At 54.0% G+C, this 6,378-nt stretch overlaps 1 long non-coding RNA gene across 1 annotated transcript; it reads right to left on the reverse strand.

Moving 5' to 3' along the window:
- Positions 1 to 2,483: 2,483 nt before the first annotated feature.
- On the reverse strand, positions 2,484 to 5,331 carry LOC135330117 (uncharacterized). The gene is made up of 3 exons (XR_010391911.1): positions 5,207 to 5,331; positions 3,750 to 3,830; positions 2,484 to 2,545 (listed from the first exon to the last, which is right to left on the reverse strand). It is a non-coding gene; the product is annotated as an uncharacterized LOC135330117 (long non-coding RNA).
- Between the last annotated feature and the right edge of the window lie 1,047 nt (positions 5,332 to 6,378).

Here is a 6,378-nt window from a genome sequence, read left to right on the forward strand (position 1 = left end):
CAGTTGCTCTCCAACATACCTGATGTACAATTTAGGACCCCATGGGTATAAAAACCACTTCCGCAAGCACTCACTTGAACAAGCTTCATTTTATAATGGAAGACATATTTACAGGTATTTTGAAGTGTGATCCTTATATGGCAGTATAAACATGATCACACATTTAAACACTTCCTGCATCTCAACCTTCTGAGAGCATGGATTTTTTATGCAGAAATGGAGTCTACCTGCTATCATTTGCAGATTATTGCAGAAGTTTATTGTACACAAACCAGGACAGAGAAACACCTGTCCTCTGCACCTGATGACTCCAAGGACAAGATACTTCTCATAAGGAGGATCAAAAATAAAGTTTTGAGCTTGAGAAAGAATACTTTGGCTAAGAATCCTATCTGAGCAATACGTTTTAGAGGAGTAGCAGAACGAAAAAAGGGACAGAAATCAAGCAGCACACAGTAAAAGTAAGAGTTGTTCTGGCTACTTTGAAAAGCAACCTAAAGAGATACTAAATCCAGCTCAAAAATTTCTTTCATTTGCTAGAGGACAGAATAACATTCTGAGATAGCATCACTATATGCATTGATTGACTTGAAAAACCACTGTTCAACAGTCCTGGGAACAAAGGCACACTTAGCTCAATTTAGACCACCAAGAACAGCACTGACCCAAATGCTCTTAGTTTTACTACTACATAGGTATTTTAAACTATGATATAAAGTAGGAAGCTATACCTGACAAAGTAAATACTTTTTTTTTTTTTAATTTGGCAGCATTAGTCCATAGGAAGCATGTCTTACAACATAAAGCTATTGATGTTTGAATCACAAGTGGTGTGGTTTACTAAAAAAACAGTCAATTAAAAAAAAAAAAAAGTGCTGAATACTCCACTTGCAGATCTTACATTTGCATTTTTCTGTGAAGCCAGTTACCATGTTTTACCAAACTAACCTTAGCTTCTTTTGAGGCAGTTAAATGCATGAGCTTTTCCCCAGATACTTACATTTCTTGAGCCATCTAAATAACTTTCATGGCTGTACATCATATGCTGTGTTAAGTGACCCACTCCAAAGCTTTTGAGTAGACCAGTGTTACACACACCATGAATTTACAAGAAGTTCTTGCATTTTCTACAAGTGTACATCTAACTAGTATTAAAGATTCCACAGCTGACAAATGATTAAAGCCCTGCATGTAACCTCATTTACTACTCAAGTTTGAGGAATTCTGCACACAAGAATTAGGATTAGACTAGTTCTATTACCAATTAAACATTGCAAAGTTTGAAGATAATCAAAAACCATTATAAAAGAAAGCTGCAGAATCCCTCATGTAATCTGAGATGCAAACTTAAGTTGAACAAGTGACAAAGTTAATTAGAATTTGACACGCAACATTTGACCCATTTCTTCAACAAAGCTAATGGAGGAGAAATTGCAAGCAAATATTCACCCCAGTTTAATAGAAATTAAAGAGAATATCCTTAAAAAGCCAAAAAAGACTCAAGATTTCAGTAAAAACACATTATGAGCAACAACATCCAGTACATAAAAATAAAGCAGATACAGAAAATGAAAGTCTAGTTATACATAAAATTACATGACATTTTTCAAGAAGAAACCTATTAACACTTAAAAGTTTCCTGGATCAGTGAAGGATAAATTCCTTAAAACTACTGAAGGTGTTTCAGCCTCTATCCCCACCAACCTCAACAGGCCGGGACAAGTGCAATACCACAGACACACACACAGCATTGCAACTGATCCCAACCTGTGTAGAAAGGGGTACAATTTTCCACACTTACTGACTGACTTGTCACTGCCACAGTCAGTTTTGCATGGATTTGCACAGCGGAGTATCATACAGCTGGATGCAAACCTGCAAAACTAACCAGAGAACAGTGTTCAATTAAACAACAAATAAATTGATAAGACATGCTGAATATGTAGTTCTACAGCTAGCAGTACTTTAAGTGCTCATAATGCAGTAGATTAGTGAACACTACCTGCACTATAAGCACTTTAGTGCTACATGAGCTGTCATTCACTAGACTGCTGTTAAAATAGAAAAGATCACAAGACCATAACCAGCAGAAAGCATTCAAACTCCTTGATGTAGATCATAACAGGCCACCATCAGTTTTGCATAGATTTGCACAACTACATTCTTCTTGTAGTGCAACTATGCAAAACTAACAGAAGACTGCAAAGCAGAAAACTACTGGATCATCTATAGTCTTAACCTGAGTGACTGGATGAAGACATAACTTCTTATGCCAGAAGGAGCACTTAGGGCAGTAGATGCTAATCTACTTCACTATCTGCACTAGATGCACCTTAGTACAAAAAGCACTTGATACCACCACACTGTACCTTGCCAGTTTCTGAAGTCCTGCAACATCTCCTGAGGCAGTTGTCAACATAATGCTACAAGTGCCTTCACTGCAGTAGGTTCAATATATCACTACCTGCACTGTAAGCACTTTGACATTACTCTGACGCAAACAGCATTTTTAGTAATTCAAGATACGTTGTCCACTTTGTACCTGCTGAAAGAAAAGAACAAAGTGAGTATTTGATCAGTTTTTGAATTGCACACATTTGACAGCCCTGCTGTAGTACAAGTATCCACACTTTGTTTTCAAGCTAAAGACCTCCTTCAGCATAATGTGAAGAAGTGCATGTGCCCAATGCAGGACTCTCACACACGGTCTTAGGAGTACCTAAATCAATGCTGATGACAAGATGACAGCAAAAAAAGCCCAGTTACAAGAATCAGTCAAATACTTCTTCCATATCATTCTCATAATGCCATCACAACTTATGCAAGTAAAAATAACTGTTAGTTTTCAAAGATCAATCTGATGTAGGATGGGGAAGAACTTCCACCCTCTATTCTCAATCAGAAAGAAGGCAAATACATAAGAACGGTATCAGTTTAAGCTCAATACAAGATAATTAGAAATTTAAAAGTTACATTCAACAGATTATACCATCAGGGTTTTTTTTTTTTTTTGTAAGTCTGGAAAGCATCTTATGACATGCCAGGTGCTTTGTTAGGTTTTCCCATCACTCGCATTGGTAGCGGACTGTAACACTGCTGCTGCAACAAACATCCTGTCTCAAAAAAAAAAAAAAAGTTCCTCTCATTGCATTTAGATTGGCCTATCTTGTAATGAAAAGGAGTTTCTAATGACAGTTGTAGAACATACTACAACAAAATTATAGCTATTTATTACAGACTCAAAGTTCAATAATGCAGTAAGTGCTATATTCAGCATCAGAAAGCACATTTTATTGCTTCTTTCATATGAATGTCATCTTAAAGGAACATATAAGTGTAAAGTCTAGCTCACTCAATACATACAACAAGCTAAATAAAATACTTGGAAAGTACAGGAAAAGTGAAACTTCAGTTAGGCTGAAAAAGGAGTTTTGCTCAAAAAAAGAAAAAAGGGGGAAGGTGAGGAAATAATCTCAGAAACGCAATTTAAACATTTCTAAGACTCCCTCAAAGGTTACTTCACTGTTTCATATGGGACGCTCTCCCCACACACTTTCCAGCTCCTTTAGACAAATAAGTGCTTGAAAAAACTTGATTATTCTCCTACAAATGGGTCGAATTGTGGACAGCTAAACGCGCCTCCAAACCCAAGAAACTCTTCGGAATTTTGTGCTCCTAAGCAAAGGCCAGTCTCTGCCCCAATTCAAGAATGGAAAGAAGAAAAACAAAAAAAGAGAAAAAAAACTTACCATAAAGAGCAGCTTTCTCCACCAACATTCTGCCGCAGCATCCACAGAAAGCTTCGCTGTTTTCCGCCGGACGCCTCGGTACTGTGAAAACATCACCAAGTTACTCGCTTTCTGCTCCCGCGGAGCGAACAAAGTCGCCAGCCGAGTTCCCAACCCGCGCGGCTCCCCCGTCCCCGCCTCGCCCGCGCGGCTGGCGCGCAGCGCCGCGGACCCCCGCCGTACGGCCGCGAGGCGCCCCCCGGCCCGCGCCAGGGCCCCGGCGGCCCCGCGGAGGGCGCCGGCGGCGGGGCCATGTGCCGCGGGCCGCGCCGGGCCGAGCCCGCGCCCCTCATGGAGCAGCACGTGCTCCGGCGAGAACACAGGGGCGGCCGCGCGCCCTGCGCCCGCCAGGGGGAGCCGCCGCCGCCACCACCACCAGCGCCGAGGTCACAGCCCGGCTACGGCGTGACGCCCCCCCCGCGGCCGGGCCCGCCGAGCCCCGCGGCCCCGGCGGCAGGGTAGAGGGCCGGGGCGGCCGGCTCCGGAGGGTCGCCGGGCCGGGGAGGGGGCGGTGGGGGAGAGGGCGAGCGACTCCCCGCGCCGCCGCTGCCCACACGCGGCTCCAGGCCTAACAGGGAACAATCGGCCCCAGCACGCAGCCGCCGCCATGTCCCCCGCCTCCTCCCCCCTCCCCAGCAACATGGCGCCGCCGAGGCCCCGCAGCTGCCGCCGCGCCGATTTCGTAATGAAGCCAGCGGCTCCCGAGCGGCGGCGGCAGCGCGGGGCCCGCCCGCCCGGGCGCGCGAGGCGGGAGCGCCGACGCCCGCCGCCCCCGCCCCACCGCGCGCGCCCCGCAGGGGGAGGAAGAGGAGGACCCGCCGCCCCCGCCCCTCCTGCGAACAAAAGCCCATGCGGAGCGGCCCGGGGCGCGTTCGCGGCCGCCGCGCTGCCCCCTCCCCGGGGCCCCGCGCCCCCTCCCGCGGGGGTGCGGCCGCGCACAAAGCGCCTCCGCCGGGAACTCCCCGAGCGTCCCCCCCCCGGCCGCCGCCGCCTCCTCTTTTACCGCTGCCGCCGTTCCCCGCGCTGGGCGTGGGCGGCGAGCAGAGCCCCCGAGCCGCCGCGGCCTCTGCCCCATGTGCTGCTTTGTTCTGGTGCCGCCAACTCCCCCCCACCCCCCCGGCGCCGCGCTCAGCCGAGCCGCGCCGCGGCGGGCACGGCGCGGCACAAACTTTCCCGGACGGGCCTTCCTCGGCGGGCCGCGGGGGCACCAACGGCCGCCCGCCCGCTCCCACCCCCAGCCCCCAGCAGCTGCCATTGTGCCGCGCGCCGCGCTGCCCGCCCCGGGTTGGGGGGGGGGGGGGGGGAGGCTCGAGGCCGCCAACGGCCGCTCCCCGTGGCGGCCCGGCGGGTCGGCGCGGGCCCGGGCCGAGGCAGCGGGGCGGGGGGTTGAGGGGGGGGAAGGGGGCGGCGGGACTCACTGCAGCAGCGAGCAGCGCACACGCTTTTCAAATCTCCCTCATTCCGGCCCCTCCCGCCCCGTGTGCGAGCTCGGGAGGCGCCGCCGCCGCGGCGGTGGCTGCCATGCGCCCTGCTCCCGCTCCCCCCCTCCCCGCCACCCACCCACACCCCCTCCCGCCGCCCCGGCCACTCACAGCGGCCCGCCGGCCGCCCCCCGCGCCGGGGTCCCGCGGCCCCGGCGCCGCGCTCACAACAGGTCTCCCCTCGGCGCCGCGCGCGCAGTCAGACACTCACCCGTAGGCGGCCGCCGCCACCATCTTCCCTCCTCCCGCGGCGCCCTACGCGCGGCGGGCGGAGGGGAGCCGCGCCGCGCCGCTGCCCGGCGGTTGGGGCGGGAGTGGGGGGGGGGGGGGGGAAGTGGCGCGAAGGCAGGTCCCAGCGGCGGCGGGGCTCGGGGACCATGTGGGTGAATGAAGGGCGGCGGCTCCCGCCTCAACGTAAATATCCACAAGCGCCGCTCCGCCCTCATTAGAATAGAAAACAAAGTGCTTCCGAGCGCCGCGCCGCCCAATCGCCGCCGCAGCCCCCGCCCCCGCCCGCCGGCTAGCCACACACCAGGCGCCCCGCGAGGCGGCCGCCCGCCGCCCGGCCTGCCCCACCGCCCGCCCCACCGCCGATACAAACTTTAGCCGCGCCGCGATGCGCGGGGGGGGCCGGGACGGGACGGGCGCGCGATGCCCGCCGCGCCGCGCAAGGCTCCCGCTGGGGGATGGCGGTGCTGCGCGCATCCTGCCTGCGCAGGCGGTGGGGAAGGGGAGGGCAGGGGCGGCCGGTGGTGGCGGCGAGGGCGGAGGGGGGGGCGCGTGTGGTGGCCCTGCGCCGCCGAGCCCCCTCCCGCCGTGGGGGTGGCGGCCTCCATGGGGCGGGAGGGCGCGGGGTGGCCGGCGCGGACCCCCCCCCCCCCCCAACGGCGTCCCGCCTCGGCTGCACTTGTCCCGCACTGGCGTTGCACCCGAAAAGGGTCTTTTTTTTGTGGGGGGGGTGGGGAGCAAGGATGGGGATGGGAAACTCGGTGTGTCCGGTGCTGCTTGGGGTCGCCCCCCCGCCCCGGCTCCGCGCCCCGCTGCGCAGCTGGACCTCTTCCTGCAGCCACCGTTAGCGGCGAAGTCCCCCCCAACTCACACACACACAC

The sequence above is a fragment of the Dromaius novaehollandiae genome, chromosome 1 (assembly GCF_036370855.1).
Source record: "Dromaius novaehollandiae isolate bDroNov1 chromosome 1, bDroNov1.hap1, whole genome shotgun sequence".
Classification (NCBI taxonomy): domain Eukaryota; kingdom Metazoa; phylum Chordata; class Aves; order Casuariiformes; family Dromaiidae; genus Dromaius; species Dromaius novaehollandiae.